The sequence below is a fragment of the Coregonus clupeaformis genome, chromosome 31 (assembly GCF_020615455.1).
Source record: "Coregonus clupeaformis isolate EN_2021a chromosome 31, ASM2061545v1, whole genome shotgun sequence".
Classification (NCBI taxonomy): domain Eukaryota; kingdom Metazoa; phylum Chordata; class Actinopteri; order Salmoniformes; family Salmonidae; genus Coregonus; species Coregonus clupeaformis.
In genome coordinates this window covers 18,853,273-18,869,854 of record NC_059222.1, presented here as the reverse complement: position 1 = coordinate 18,869,854, position 16,582 = coordinate 18,853,273, and positions in this window count along the sequence as shown.

Sequence of the window (16,582 nt, the reverse complement as noted above, 5' to 3'; positions counted from 1 at the left end):
TTTTGATGTCTTCACAATTATTCTACAATGTGGAAAATAGTAAAAATAAAGAAAAACCCTTGAATGAGTAGGTGTTCTAAAACTTTTGACCGGTAATGTATATCAATTGTTTATTACTGAACATTATCGTAAAATGTTACCTTAATTAATTTGCCCCTCCCTCCACTACATGGATGAAAGGTAGGCTTCACTCGAAGCCTGCCCTTGAGTTAAAGTGCCTTTGAGTGAAATCGGCAGAACGGTTAAGCTGAACGCAAGCCTACAACTGACAGTGTGAAATGAACTCTTCACAGTGAAAACAGAGTACAAGTTGGTTCCACGGAGAACAAGGACTTTCTTCCATAGAAAAGCATTACCTGCAGCACTACATGACCATGAAGCCCCAGAGGACTGCGATTGAGCTAGCCAACCATCCTTCCACACACCCCATCATGACCTTATAGGGATGCACTGTGTTGAGGTTCAGCTTCCAGTGGCTACAGGATTTGGATTAATTCATCCTTAACATGGTCCGTCATTCTCTACCAGCAGTTACACAAAAACGTTCTTTCACCCTCTAGTCAATTCTTACAGGACAATTCCACCACTTTATAACCAGTAAGATTTGATACACATTTTGATGTTTTATCGTTTTTTGTTAGTCATACTGCACGATTCCTTGTTTTTGTCATTTTTTAAGCATCTGCATTGCCCTCGTCTACAGTATACTACAATTTCCAGGCTGCATTTCATCTCCCATGATGTAATGCTCCACCTAGTTAGCCTGCAGTTAGCTTATCTGGCTAGCAAGCCAAGAAGAAGCTTATGTCATTGGATTACTTTATCCTATCCCAGGTGTTCCTTAAAGAGGTGGGGTTTCAAATGTCTCCGGAAGGTGGTGAGTGACTCCGCCGTCCTGGCGTCGTGAGGGAGCTTGTTCCACCATTGGGGTGCCAGAGCAGCGAACAGTTTTGACTGGGCTGAGCGGGAACTATGCTTCCACAGAGGAAGGGGAGCCAGCAGGCCAGAGGTGGATGAACGCAATGCCCTCGTTTGGGTGTAGGGACTGATCAGAGCCCGAAGGTACGGAGGTGCCGTTCCCCTCACTGCTCCATAGGCAAGCACCATGGTCTTGTAACGGATGCGAGCCTGGAAGCCAGTGGAGTGTGCGGAGGAGGGGGGTGACGTGAGAGAACTTGGGAAGGTTGAACACCAGACGGGCTGCGGCATTCTGGATGAGTTGTAGGGGTTTAATGGCACAGGCAGGGAGCCCAGCCAACAGCGAGTTGCAGTAATCCAGACGGGAGATGACAAGTGCCTGGATTAGGACCTGTGCCGCTTCCTGTGTAAGGCAGGGTCGTACTCTCCGAATGTTGTAGAGCAAATAATCTGTACATCTGAAATAATATTATTTAGTACAGTAACAACCGAGTTTAATCTTAGCGACTGTCTTAAACAACAGTCCAAACAACATGTAGGATTATTAGAACACAACATATATTATGAAATGTACAGACAAATCACTACGGAATCCTAGTCTCTCATTATTGAGGCCTGCTGTATCTTTGGCGCTAACATTAGCAATGCTAGCTCGTTAACCCTGCTGCATCTTAAATAAAGTGCTTTAAAAAATAACAGCGAAATACAGCCTTAGCGACTGTCCATGCAACCATCCAACAATACTGTAGGCCTATTGGAACTAACACAAGTAAGAAGTTTACAAATAATTTGCTACGAAAAAATAGGCTATTTGGAGTCCGTATTGCCCAGCGACAGCTCCGAAACCTGAAGGATCTGGAGAAGGTCTGTATGGAGGAATGGGCCAAAATCCCTGCTGCAGTGTGTGCAAACCTGGTCAAGACCTACAGGAAACATATGATCTCTGTAATTGCAAACAAAGGTTTCTGTACCAAATATTAAGTTCTGCTTTTCTGATGTATCAAATACTTATGTCATGCAATAAAATGCTAATTAATTACTTAAAAATCATACAATGTGATTTTCTGGATTTTAGTTTTAGATTCCGTCTCTCACAGTTGAAGTGTACCTATGATAAAAATGACACACCTCTACATGCTTTGTAAGTAGGAAAACCTGCAAAATCGGCAGTGTATCAAATACTTGTTCTCCCCACTGTACATGCATGCGTGCACATGGATGGAGTGGGATTTTTGGAGTAGCGGACACTATTTGGTAACATGATATCCACACCTGTCCCACTCCCATTCACAAAGGGGCAATAGCAACTTTTTTTATTTGTGTCTTTTCATTTTGTGAACGCAAGGCAGAGTCGCCTTCCCTTGCTAGATGCTAGCTGGCAGCCTGGCTAGCTGGCTTTAGCCTGGCTATGAACATAGCAAGCTAGCTAGCCCTTTTAGCTTCCCACATCTCCATGTTAAATAATCAGATTTGTAATAAGAAAATATGCCCATGTAAATATTAATATACTTGCCGGTGTATCCTAAAACATTATCCCAGTTTGATATGCTGCTTGTGTATTCATTCCCATGTCAGCTAAAAATAGAATGTCATCATGTTTTGGTCATGGAGAAAAAAAGCACATGGCTAGCTAGTTGGCTACAGCAGGTTCTACCATTTCACAATAAATCAAATCAAATCAAATGTTATTTGCCACATGTGCTGAATACAACAGGTGTAGACATTACAGTGAAATGCTTACTTACAAGTCCTTAACCAACAATGCATTTTTTAAAGATTTTTTTTTAAAAAGTGTTAAGTAAAAAAGATAAAAGCAAATAACTAAAGAGCAGAAGTAAAATAAAATAACAGTAGGGAGGCTATATACAGGGGGGTACCGGTGCAGAGTCAATGTGCGGGGGCACCGGCTAGTCGAGGTAATTGAGGTAATATGTACATGTGGGTAGAGTTAAAGTGACTATGCATGAATAATAAACAGAGTAGCAGCAGCGTAAATGAAGGGGGTGGGGGTGGGGGGGCAGTGCAAATAGTCCAGGTGGCAATGATTAGCTGTTCAGGAGTTTTATGGCTTGAGGGTAGAAGCTGTTGAGAAGCATTTTGGACCTAGACTTGGCGCTCCGGTATCGCTTACTGTGCGGCAGCAGAGAGAAGAGTCTATGACTAGGGTGGCTGGAGTCTTTTTTTTTTTTTTTTAGGTGCAGATAGATTGTAACTTCCATCAATGTAATTGTCTGCATCACTTCCAATCCCCCATGTTTAATTAATATATATATATATATATATATATATATATATATATATATATATATATATATATATATATATATATATACTACATACATACATACATACATACATACATACATACATACATACATACACACACACATACACACACATACACACATACACATATACATACATACATACACACATACACACACATACACACATACACACATACATACATACATACATACACATACACATACATATCCTTTAAAAAAAAATATATTCCCCTTTATTACTTTCCAACCCCACCACCAGGGGCGGTGTGTTCAATAGGGCGATATGGGCGACGCACTGCCAAACGGGAAAAGGAAGGGATTTTTTTTCTAATCAATTATATCACGGCAACAGTAGTTATCAGTGTTGTAATCTAGACGTCTGATCTGCCACAGTGCCACACTGCCACTAAATGTCCAATCAGGCTAAAGTCGTGCTTCAAATGCCCCCCTTTTGGGGCGATTTCAGTCAGGTTGAAAATCGGCCAGAAGTCTGTCATAGACTCCCATGTAAAATCTATTTTTTTCAAATTTCAGAGCTTTCAATACAATCTCTATGGGTGTCTGAGGGCTTGCACTTACGCGCTTTCGTCATACGTAACATAACCATGAACGTAACATAACCATGAACGTAACTAAGAAAAGAGCGGGTAGCAGCGTCTCTGTTGCGACCTGCAGTGTGTGTGACGTTTGGTGTGGCGTTATCTTATGTTTTTAATCTTATGTTTTTAATTTGTACACTTAGTGGCGTTATTTTATGTTTTTAATTTGTACACTTAGTTTACAAACATTCTGCCAACCATGGATTTCCAGTGGTGGGGTCTCGGTGTTGGACTGATCTTGTTGATCGTGTACATACCCGCTACGAACGGACTAAATAATGAAAACGCTGCTGGCAGCGGAATCCAATACAGCAGGGAGTTTTTACTACAATGCAACTCAAATACGAACGCGATGGATATCCCAATGGCCCATCTAATACCTGATTGTCTGCGAGTGGATTACAAACCCAAATGCAAACGTGGAAAACGCGGGGGAATCAGACAACGACTTAAAAAAATTAAGAACAAACTTCCCTTACCCACCACCTTGCTGATTAATGCCCAGTCACTGAGGGGGAAAGCGGATGAGTTGTCAGCGAATCTGCGCTTCCAACACGAATATCGGGAGGCCTGTTTGCTGGCATTTACTGAGACTTGGCTGGATGACAGAGTCCCGGACAGAGAAGTGGAGCCGGCCGGCTTCACCCTGGTCAGAGCGGACCGCGATCTGACAGTCACAGGGAAACTTCACGGCGGGGGCGTCTGCCTGCTTGTCAGCGACCAGTGGTGTAAATCGATCCTGGTAAGAGAGCGACTCTGTACCCCCGACATTGAACTGCTTTCTGTGTCACTGCGACCTTACTATCTGCCCCGTGAGTTCCCCCAATTGTTTGTTACCGTTGTGTACATTCAACCAAAAGCTAATATAACAAAGGCATCAGAGATTATTTATAATCTGTCACAGAAACTGGAATCCATCTCCCCCGACGCACTCCAAATTTATTTTTGGGGATTTTAACAACTGTACCTTGCACAAAGTCTTGCGCACATACCATCAGTATGTGAAATGTCACACTAGGAAAAATAGGACTCTTGATTTGTGCTATGGGACAATACCAAAGGCGTTCTCTGCCACCACCAGACCTCCTCTGGGGACATCAGACCACAATGTGGTCTACCTCAGGCCAATTTACTGTCGCCTCCTGGAGAGGGAGAAACCCACAGTTAAAACTGTCCAGATCTGGAATGACAACAGTATCACTTGGGGTGTTTTGACTGTACAATGTGGGAGGTATTTGAGGACAGCAGCTCTGATCTGGATGAACTCACAGAGGTTATTTCAGACTATGTAAACTTCTGTGTTGAGTCAGTTGTGCCTACTAAGACCTGTAAAATCTTCCCTAACAACAAGCCTTGGGTATCAAAACATCTAAAATCACTACTTGATAGGAAGAAGGCAGTTTATGCTGGGGGTGATAGACAGGCTTTAAGAGATGTACAACGTGAGATAAAAAGACAGATACTGGTGGACAAGTTTTGCGGAGTGTTTGAGTTAGCTTTGCGAGGCAAAAATGAAACTGAGGGCTCCACCAACCCTGGTAAGCCAACACTTTTGAGATCAGTCAATAAATGCTTCTGGTATTGACTTATATGCTGCCCCTGTCTTCATGTTGTTGCTGGACATATCTTTTTTAAAATGTGTGTAGGTCACCTAAATCATCAGAAAAATTGTCCCCCCTGCGAATTTTTTCAGGAGCCGCCACTGCCCACCACCCTTTCCGTAATTGGAGTAAACTAGTGAACAACAATGCTTAGGCCTCTACTTCCAGCTTATACTTACTATATACATTTTATGGACACAGTCAATTTTACAATAATTACATTTTGTTTGTTTTTTCTCCTGAACTTCTTCTACTCTCAACCTCTCTGATCATTTTCATGATGTCCATCCGGTTTGCTTCTATATGCCATATCTTTCTAACTGTGCTCTTTCACAAAAGCTCCCAACCTACAACCTATATACTTTACATTTTAGTCATTTAGCAGACGCTCTTATCCAGAGCGACTTAAAGGAGCAATTAGGGTTAAGTGCCTTGCTTAAGGGCACGTCGACCGATTTTTCACCTAGTCGGCTCCGGGATTAGAACCAGCGACCTTTCGGTTACTGGCACAACGCTCTTACCCACTAAGCTACCTACTTATTATGGACACAGTATGCTTACATTATTAGTTAGATTTCTATTTGCCATATATTTTTCAACTGTACTGTGATGTTTTACAAAAGTTTTGAACCTTTCTATTCTCATTGTTTCTACATATTGTAAATTGAAAATAAACATTTTTGCTAAAAGTATTATTATATTATTGATCGATTGATCGATTGACTATGACTTTTCAGATCACCCAGTAATGCTATCTGCAAGGTTAGCTTCAGGTAAATATTGCAATCCTTTAGCCATTCCTGGACCTGTGTCCAAAAACAAGCTATAAATGGACAGTACCAAAACAAACAATCTAATTACATTTTACTCCTTTATCAGACGCTCTTATCCAGAGCGACTTACAGTTAGTGAGTGCATACATTATCATTATTTATTTATTTTTTATTTCATACTGGCCCCCCGTGGGAATCAAACCCACAACCCTGTCGTTGCAAACGCCATGCTCTATCAACTGAGCTACATCCCTGCCGGCCATTCCCTCCCATACCCTGGACGACGCTGGGCCAATTGTGCACCGCCCCATGGGTCTCCCGGTCACAGCAAAATCTGCAGAGCTGGGAAGATTGTATCCCCCATATAATTAGCATTCTATTGGCAGCAAGAATTTTATATAATAATTTAAATTGAAAAGTTTTGCGTATCAGTTCATAAACACTATGCCATGGGATCGGTACGTCAAAAATCTCTTCCCAACTATTTTGCAATCTACAGTGGGGCAAAAAATTATTTAGTCAGCCACCAATTGTGCAAGTTCTCCACTTAAAAAGGATGAGAGAGGCCTGTAATTTTCATCATAGGTACATGTCAACTATGACAGACAAAATGAGGAAAAAAATCCAGAAAATCACATTGTAGGATTTTTTATGAATTTATTTGCAAATTATGGTGGAAAATAAGTATTTGGTCAATAACAAAAGTTTCTCAATACTTTGTTATATACCCCTTGTTGGCAATGACACAGGTCAAACGTTTTCTGTAAGTCTTCACAAGGTTTTCACACACTGTTGCTGGTATTTTGGCCCATTCCTCCATGCAGATCTCCTCTAGAGCAGTGATGTTTTGGGGCTGTCGCTGGGCAACACGGACTTTCAACTCCCTCCAAAGATTTTCTATGGGGGTTGAGATCTGGAGACTGGCTAGGCCACTCCAGGACCTTGAAATGCTTCTTCGAAGCCACTCCTTCGTGCCCGGGGGTGTGTTTGGGATCATTGTCATGCTAAAAGACCCAGCCACGTTTAATCTTCAATGCCCTTGCTGATGGAAGGAGGTTTTCACTCAAAATCTCACGATACATGGCCCCATTCATTCTTTCCTTTACCGGATCAGTCGTCCTGGTCCCTTTGCAGAAAAACAGCCCCAAAGCATGAAGTTTCCACCCCCATGCTTCACAGTAGATATGGTGTTCTTTGGAGGCAACTCAGCATTCTTTGTCCTCCAAACACGATGAGTTGAGTTTTTACCAAAAAGTTATATTTTGGTTTCATCTGACCATATGACATTCTCCCAATCCTCTTCTGGATCATCCAAATGCACTCTAGCAAACTTCAGACGGGCCTGGACATGTACTGGCTTAAGCAGGGGGACAGGTCTGGCAATGCAGGATTTGAGTCCCTGGCGGAGTAGTGTGTTACTGATGTTAGGCTTTGTTACTTTGGTCCCAGCTCTCTGCAGGTCATTCACTAGGTCCCCCCGTGTGGTTCTGGGATTTTTGCTCACCGCTCTTGTGATCATTTTGACCCCACGGGGTGAGATCTTGCGTGGAGCCCCAGATCGAGGGAGATTATCAGTGGTCTTGTATGTCTTCCATTTCCTAATAATTGCTCCCACAGTTGATTTCTTCAAACCAAGCTGCTTACCTATTGCAGATTCAGTCTTCCCAGCCTGGTGCAGGTCTACAATTTTGTTTCTGGTGTCCTTTGACAGCTCTTTGGTCTTGACCATAGTGGAGTTTGGAGTGTGACTGTTTGAGGTTGTGGACAGGTGTCTTTTATACTGATAACAAGTTCAAACAGGTGCCATTAATACAGGTAACGAGTGGAGGACAGAGGAGCCTCTTAAAGAAGAAGTTACAGGTCTGTGAGAGCCAGAAATCTTGCTTGTTTGTAGGTGACCAAATACTTATTTTCCACCATAATTTGCAAATAAATTCATTAAAAATCCTACAATGTGATTTTCTGGAATTTTTTTCTCAATTTGTCTGTCATAGTTGACGTGTACATATGATGAAAATGACAGGCCTCTCTCATCTTTTTAAGTGGGAGAACTTGCACAATTGGTGGCTGACTAAATACTTTTTTTCCCCACTGTATATGGGACGGCTGTCAATCCTTTGGTCCTTAAATGAAACTGGTATACTTTTTTATTTATCAGTTTTCTTTAACCAATTATGTTCTTCAATGCAAGGCCGACAGACAAGTTCCTTACTTTTTCCCGCTTCCTCTTCCATATTTGCGGTAAGGCTGCAATTATTTGGTTGTAATTTTGGGTAGATCAGACATTTCCATATGTTTTTGTTAGGTGCATGTGCGACATAATTCCACCAGTCCTACCGATGATATCATTTACGAAGATTATACCTTTTTTAAACATAAAAAATAAAAATAAAAGTTTTTTTGTCAATTAGTATATTTGAGTTTAACCACAATATTTGTTGCATTATTTGTTCTGTCGTTTCTGGAGGATTTCATTGAAATTGCAACCAACTTTGTATGGCTTGTTTTAGAAATAGTGATATTAAGGATATTATTTCCTTTTCAAATAACTGAAAGTGAGAGGTTGTAATCTGAATAAAGGGAAAAAGGACATTCTTGAACATTGGGTGAAACAATCTTACTAATTTGCTAGAGAACCAGTTCGGATTTAGTATACATTTTGTATGACTGAAGCTTTTAGTGATAGGTCTAATGCTTTCATATTTAATAATTTCTGTCCTCCGAATTCATATTCATTATATAAATAGGCCCGTTTAATTTTGTCTGGCTTGCCGTTCCAAATAAAATTGAATATTTTTTTCTCATATAATTAAAAAAACTGTTCGCTAGTCGTAGGCAAGACCATAAGCAAATTGACAGGTATTTACCTTTCCATGGTAGAAAGATATTATCTATTTTTGCTAACTTTCTATTAAAATGTATTGGAGTGAGATCATTTATTTCCTTTGGGATATGTATTCCGAGTATATCCATATCACCATCAGACCATTTTATTGGTAAACTACATGGTAATGTATAAATTGTATTTTTTAGTGATCCAGTACGTAATATAGTACATTTGTCATAATTTGGTTGTAATCCAGAGAGGTTAGAAAATGTATCTAGATCCTCTATGAGGCTGTGGAGGGATTCTAGTTGTGGATTTAAAAGAAAACATGAATCATCAGCATACAATGACACCTTTATTTTTAAGCCCTGGATTTCTAATCCCTTGATATTATTGTTGGATCTGATTTTAATAGCTAACATCTCGATGGCCATAATAAATAGATATGCCGATAGTGGACAACCTTGTTTCTCTCCTCTTGACAGTTTAAAACTTTCTGAAAAATAGCCATTATTTACTATTTTACACCTAGGGTTACTATACATGATTTTGACCCATTTTATAAGAGATTCTCTAAAATTGAAATGATTCAGGCATTTATATATAAACCCCAGTCGTACTTTATCAAATGCCTTTTCGAAGTCTGCTATGAATAGCAGGCCTGGTTTCCCAGATTTTCCATAGTGTTCTATTGTTTCCAGTACTTGCCTTATATTATCGCCAATGTATCTTCCATGTAAAAAACCTATCTGATTAGAATGAATAATATCCAACAATACCTTTTTAATTCTATGCGCTGTACATTTTGCTAGAATTTTTGCATCACAACACTGAAGTGTAAGGGGCCTCCAATTTTTAAAATGGACTGAATCTTTATATTTTCCACTTGTATCCTCTTTCAGTAATAATGAGATCAGACCTTCTTCTTGAGTGTCAGATAATCTACCATTTACATAGATGTGGTTAAAACATGCTAATAATGGTCCTCTGAGTATATCAAAAAAGGTTTGGTATACCTCAACTGGTATGCCATCCAACCCTGGAGTTTTCCCAGACTTAAAGTCTTTAATTGCATCCAGAAGTTCCTCCTCTGTAATTTCACCTTCACATGAGTCTTTCTGTATGGCTGTTAATTTGACATTATCAATAGAACAAACATCTATACAAATAGCTTCAGTTAGAGGAGATGGAGGCGACTGAAACGAAAACATATGTTTACAGTATTTTGTTTCCTCCTTCAAAATATAATTTGGTGAATCATGGGTGACTCCGTCAATTGTAACCAGTTTCATTAAATTATTTTTGGTAGCATTCCTATGTTGAAGATTCAAAAATAATTTGGTGCATTTCTCCCCATATTCCATCCAGTTTGCTTTATTTTTATAATATATTACACTTGATCTTTCTTGAATAAGTTTCTTAATTTCTTTTTGTTTTTCCTCTAATTTATTCTGAGCATCTATGATACAGTTGTTAATGCCATCTATCTGTTCTGTTACACCTGTTGACTTAAATTGCTTTTGTTTTCGAGATGAGTACTGAATTGCATGGCCTCTAAAGTCACATTTAAAGGTGTCCCATACAATAAGGGGATTTGCTGTACCTATGTTATGACGGAAAAAATCAGTTATAAATTCCTTTGTCCTAGTTAAAAATAAATTATCATCCAATAGGCTTTGATAAAATTTCCAATATCCTCGCCCACGTGGAAATTCAGTAAGAGTAATGTATATGCCAATTATATGATGGTCCGACTGAATTCTGTCCACCTATCAACACTTTTTAAACTTTTCGTGCCAACGAGAATGACATAAGAAAAAGTCAAGACGACTAGCTTGATTGAGTCTCCGCCATGTATATCTCACTAGATCAGGATATTTAAGCCTCCGTATATCTACTAGTTCTAATGTATCCATGACATTCATGATTTCCTTAAGAGCCTGAGCTGGAGTCTTTGACAATTTTGAGGGCCTTCCTCTGACACCGCCTGGTATAGAGGTCCTGGATGGCAGGAAGCTTGGCCCCACTGATGTACTGGGCCGTACGCACTACCCTCTGTAGTGCCTTGCGGTCGGAGGCCTAGCAGTTGCCATTCCAGCTGGTGATGCAACCAGTCAGGATGCTCTCGATGGTGCAATTGTATACATTTTTGAGGATCTGAGGACCCATGCCAAATCTTTTCAGTCTCCTGAGGGGGAATAGGCTTTGTCGTGCCCTCTTCACAACTGTCTTGGTGTGTTTGGACCATGATAGTTCGTTGGTGATGTGCACACCAAGGAACTTGAAGCTCTCAACCTGTTCCACTACAGCCCCGTCGAAGAGAATTGGGACGTGCTCAGTCCTCTTTTTTTTCCTGTAGTCCACAATCATCTCCTTTGTCTTGATCATGTTGAGGGAGAGGTTGTTATCCTGGCACCACACGGCCAGGTCTCTGACCTCCTCCCTTTAGGCTGTCTCATCGTTGTCCGTGATCAGGCCTACCACTGTTGTGTCGTCAGCAAACTTAATGATGGTGTTGGAGTCGTGCCTGGCCATGCAGTCATGGGTGAACAGGGAGTACAGGAGGGGACTGAGCACGCACCCGTGAGGGGCCCTCGTGTTGAGGATCAGCGTGGCAGATGTGTTGTTAGCATGTAATCACTAGTTATACCTTTTTGGGTGGATTCTGGTTGTTTGGTTTACAGTCACTGAGATTATATTTGGTTATCAATGCAAAATAGGCTACTTTGATGAGTAGCATATATAGCCTATACAGTGAGGGAAAAAAGTATTTGATCCCCTGCTGGTTTTGTACGTTTGCCCACTGACAAAGACATGATCAGTCTATAATTTTAATGGTAGGTTTATTTGAACAGTGAGAGACAGAATAACAACAAAAAAATCCAGAAAAACGGATGTCAAAAATCGTATGTCAAAAATTTGCATAATAATGAGGGAAATAAATATTTGACCCCTCAGCAAAACATGACTTAGTACTTGGTGGCAAAACCCTTGTTGGCAATCACAGAGGTCAGACGTTTCTTGTAGTTGGCCACCAGGTTTGCACACATCTCAGGAGGGATTTTGTCCCACTCCTTTTTGCAGATCTTCTCCAAGTCATTAAGGTTTCGAGGCTGACGTTTGGCAACTCGAACCTTCAGCTCCCTCCACAGATTTTCTATGGGATTAAGGTCTGGAGACTGGCTAGGCCACTCCAGGACCTTAATGTGCTTCTTATTGAGCCACTTCTTTGTTGCCTTGGCCGTGTGTTTTGGGTCATTGTCATGCTGGAATACCCATCCACGACCCATTTTCAATGCCCTGGCTGAGGGAAGGAGGTTCTCACCCAATATTTGATGGTACATGGCCCTGTCCATCGTCCCTTTGATGCGGTGAAGTTGTCCTGTCCCCTTAGCAGAAAAACACCCCCAAAGCATAATGTTTCCACCTCCATGTTTGACGGTGGGGATGGTGTTCTTGGGGTCATAGGCATCATTCCTCCTCCTCCAAACATGTCGAGTTGAGTTCATGCCAAAGAGATCGATTTTGGTCTCATCTGACCACAACACTTTCACCCAGTTCTCCTCTGAATCATTCAGATGTTAATTTGCAAACTTCAGACGGGCATGTATATGTGCTTTCTTGAGCAGGGGGACCTTGCGGGCGCTGCAGGATTTCAGTCCTTCACGGCGTAGTGTGTTTTCTTCGTGACTATGGTCCCAGCTGCCTTGAGATCATTGACAAGATCCTCCCGTGTAGTTCTGTGCTGATTCCTCACCGTTCTCATGATCATTGCAACTCCACGAGGTGAGATCTTGCATGGAGCCCCAGGCCGAGGGAGATTGACAGGTATTTTGTGTTTCTTCCATTTGCAAATAATCGCACCAACTGTTGTCACCTTCTCACCAAGCTGCTTGGCGATGGTCTTGTAGCCCATTCCAGCTTTGTGTAGGTCTACAATCTTGTCCCTGACATCCTTGGAGAGCTCTTTGGTATTGGCCATGGTGGAGAGTTTGGAATCTGATTGAACGGCTGCGGACGGAATGATACGGCATCTCAATTTTCAGATAGTAAAAAAGTATGTTGAGTGCCGGAGTGTATTACAAGGAGCCACCCCTTTTGTGACAAAAAAAAAGACATTGCAACACTCCAAATCTTGTGTCTGCCTACAGCTTATAGTAAGCTTAAGAGCCTTGTTAGAATGAATTCTGAAGCGGATATTAGTACATTTTATTTTATTTACTTAAAACTTGAAACTGTCTGTCTGTCTGTCTGTGAGTGCCTTTAGAAAGTATTCACACCACTTTACTTTTTCCACATTGTGTTGTGTTATAGCCTGAATTTAAAATAGATTAAATTGAGATTTTTTTGTCACTGGCATACACACAATACCCCACAATGTCGAAGTGGAATTTTTTTTTTCATAATTTTTTACAAAAGCTGAGATGTCTTCCGTCAATAAGTAGACAACCCATTTGTTATGGCAAACCTAAATAAGTTCAGGAGTAAAAATGTACTTAACAAGACACATAAGTTGCAATAATAGTGTTTATTAACATGATTTTTGAATGACTACCTCATCTCTGTACCCTACACATACAATTATCTGTATGGTCCCTCAGTCGAGCAGTGAATTTAAAACACATATTCAAACACAAAGACCAGAGAGGTTTTCGAATGTGTCACAAAGAAGGGCACCTATTTCAAAAAATGTAATATCCCTTTCAGCATGGTGAAGTTATTCATTACACTTTGGATGGTGTATCAATACACCCAGTCACTTCAAATATACAGGCATATTTCCTAACTCAGTTGAAGGAGAGGAAGGAAACGCTCAGAGATTTCACCATAAGGCCAATGGTGACTTTAAAGCAGTTACAGAGTTTAACGGTTGTGTTAGGAGAAAACTGAGGATGGATCAACATCAATGTAGTTACTCCACAATACTAATCTAATTGACAGAGTGAAAATAAGGAAGCCTGTACAGAATAAAAATATTCCAAAACATGCATCCTGTTTGCAACAAGGCACTAAAATAATACTGCAACAAATGTGGCAAAGCAATTCACTTTTTGTCCTCAATACAAAGTGTTATGTTTGGTGCAAATTCAATACAACACATTACTGAGCACCACTCTCCATATTTTCAAGCATAGTGGTGGCTGCATCATGTTATGGCTATGCTTGTAATCATTAAGGACTGGGGAGTTTTTTAGGATAAAAAAAAAGAAATGGAATGGAGGTAAGCACAGACAAAATCCTAGAGGAAAACCTCGTTCAGTTTGCCCTTCAACAGACACTGGGAGATTAATTCACCATTCAGCAGGAAAATAACCTAAAACACAAGGCCAAATATAGACTGGAGTTGCTTGCCAAGAACACAGTGAATGTTCCTGAGTGGCTGAGTTACAGTTTTGACTTAAATCGGCTTGAAAATCTATGGCAAGACCTGAAAATGGTTGTCTAGCAAGGATCAACAACCAATTTGACAGAGTTAAAAATAATTTTTAAAAGAAGAATGTGCAAATGTTGCCCAATCCAAGTGTCAAAAGCTCTTAAAGACTTACCCAGAAAGACTCACAGCTGTAATCGCTGCCAAAGGTTATTCTAACATGTATTGACTCAGGGGGTTAAATACTTATATATATAATCAAGAGATATTTGTTTTTTTTATTTCATACATTTTGTACAAATGTTAGAATTTTTCTTACACTTTGACATTACAGAGTATTTTTTGTAGCATTGACAATTAATTCCATTTTAGTCCCACTTTTAACACAACAAAATATAGAAAAGTCAAGGGTTGCGAATACTTTCTGAAGTATTCAGACCACTTTACTTTTTCCACATTTTGTTACATTACAGCCATATTCTAAATTGGATTAAATTATATTTTTCCCTCATCTATCTACACACAATACCCCATAATGACAAAGTGAAAACAGTTTTTTTGACATTTTTGCAAATGTATTACAAATAAAAAACAGAAATACCTTATTTACATAAGTATTCAGACCCTTTGCTATGACACTCAAAATTGAGCTCAGGTGCATCCTGTTTCCATTATTCATCATTGAGATGTTTCTACAACTTGATTGGAGTCCACCTGTGGTAAATTCAATTGATTAGACATGATCTGGACAGTCACACACCTGTATATTTAAGGTCCCACAGTTCAGAGCAAAAACCAAGCTATGAGGTTGAAGGAATTGTCCATAGAGTACCAAGACAGGATTGTGTCGAGGTACAGATCTGGGGAAGGGTACCAAAAAGGTCCCATTGAAGGTCCCCAACAACACAGTGCCCTCCATCATTCTTAAATGGAAGAAGTTTGGAACCACCACGACTCTTCCTAGAGCTGGCCGCCCGGCCAAACTGAGCAATCGGGGGAGAAGGGCCTTGATCAGGGAGGTGACAACGAGCCCAATGGTCACTCTGTCAGAGCTCCAGAGTTCCTCTGTGGAGATGGTAGAACCTTCCAGAAGGACAACCATCACTCCATCAATCAGGCCTTTATGGTAGAGTGGCCAGACGGAAGCCACTCCTCAGTAAAAGGCACATGTCAGCCCGCTTGGAGTTTGCCAAAAGGCACCTTAAGGACTCTCAGACCATGAGAAACAAGATTCTCTGGTCTGATGAAACCAAGATTTAACTCTTTGGCTTGAATGCCAAGTGTCACGTCTGGAGAAAACCTGGCACCATCCCTACGGTGAAGCATGGTGGTGCAGCATCATGCTGTGGGGGTATTTGTCAGTGGCAGGGACTGGGAGACTAGTCAGGATCAAGGGAAAGATGAACGGACCAAAGTACAGAGAGATCCTTGATGAAAACCTGCTTCAGAGCGCTCAGGATCTCAGACTGGGGCGAAGGTTCACCTTCCAACAGGACAACGACCCTAAGCACACAGCCAAGACAATGCAGGAGTGGCTTCGGGACAAGTCTTTGAATGTCCTTGAGTGGCCCAGCCAGAGCCCGGACATGAACCCGATCAAACATCCCCATCCAACCTGACAGAGCTTGAGAGCATCTGTAGAGAAGAATGGGAGAAACTCCCCAAATACATGTGTGCCAAGCTTTTAGCGTCATACCCAAGAAGACTCTAGGCTGTAATCGCTGCCAAAGGTGCTACAACAAAGTACTGAGTAAAAGGTCTGAATACTTATGTAAATGTAATATTTCCGTTTTTATATTTATAATAAATTAGCAAACATTTCCAAAAACCAGTTTTTGCTTTGTCATTATGGGGTATTGTAAGTAGATTGATGAGGGGGGACAATGAAATCCATTTAAGAATAAGGCTGTAATGTAACAAAATGTGGAAACAGTCAAGGGGTCTGAATACTTTCCGAATGCACTGTATATGTCTGTCCGTTCGTCCGTCCATCTGTCTGTCTGTCTTTAATTTAATGGACCTGCAATTAAATAGTTAAAGCTGGAATCCTTAGTGGTGAAACTGCCTTGTCCGTTTGGGATACTACAACAACAAAAAAGTTACTGCAAACAACAAACACTTTTTTTCCCCCTCGGACATCCTAGCATGGGCGATAGAACAGCAGAATGTGTACTGAAATATTTTTCCCCACACTGCTCGACGCAC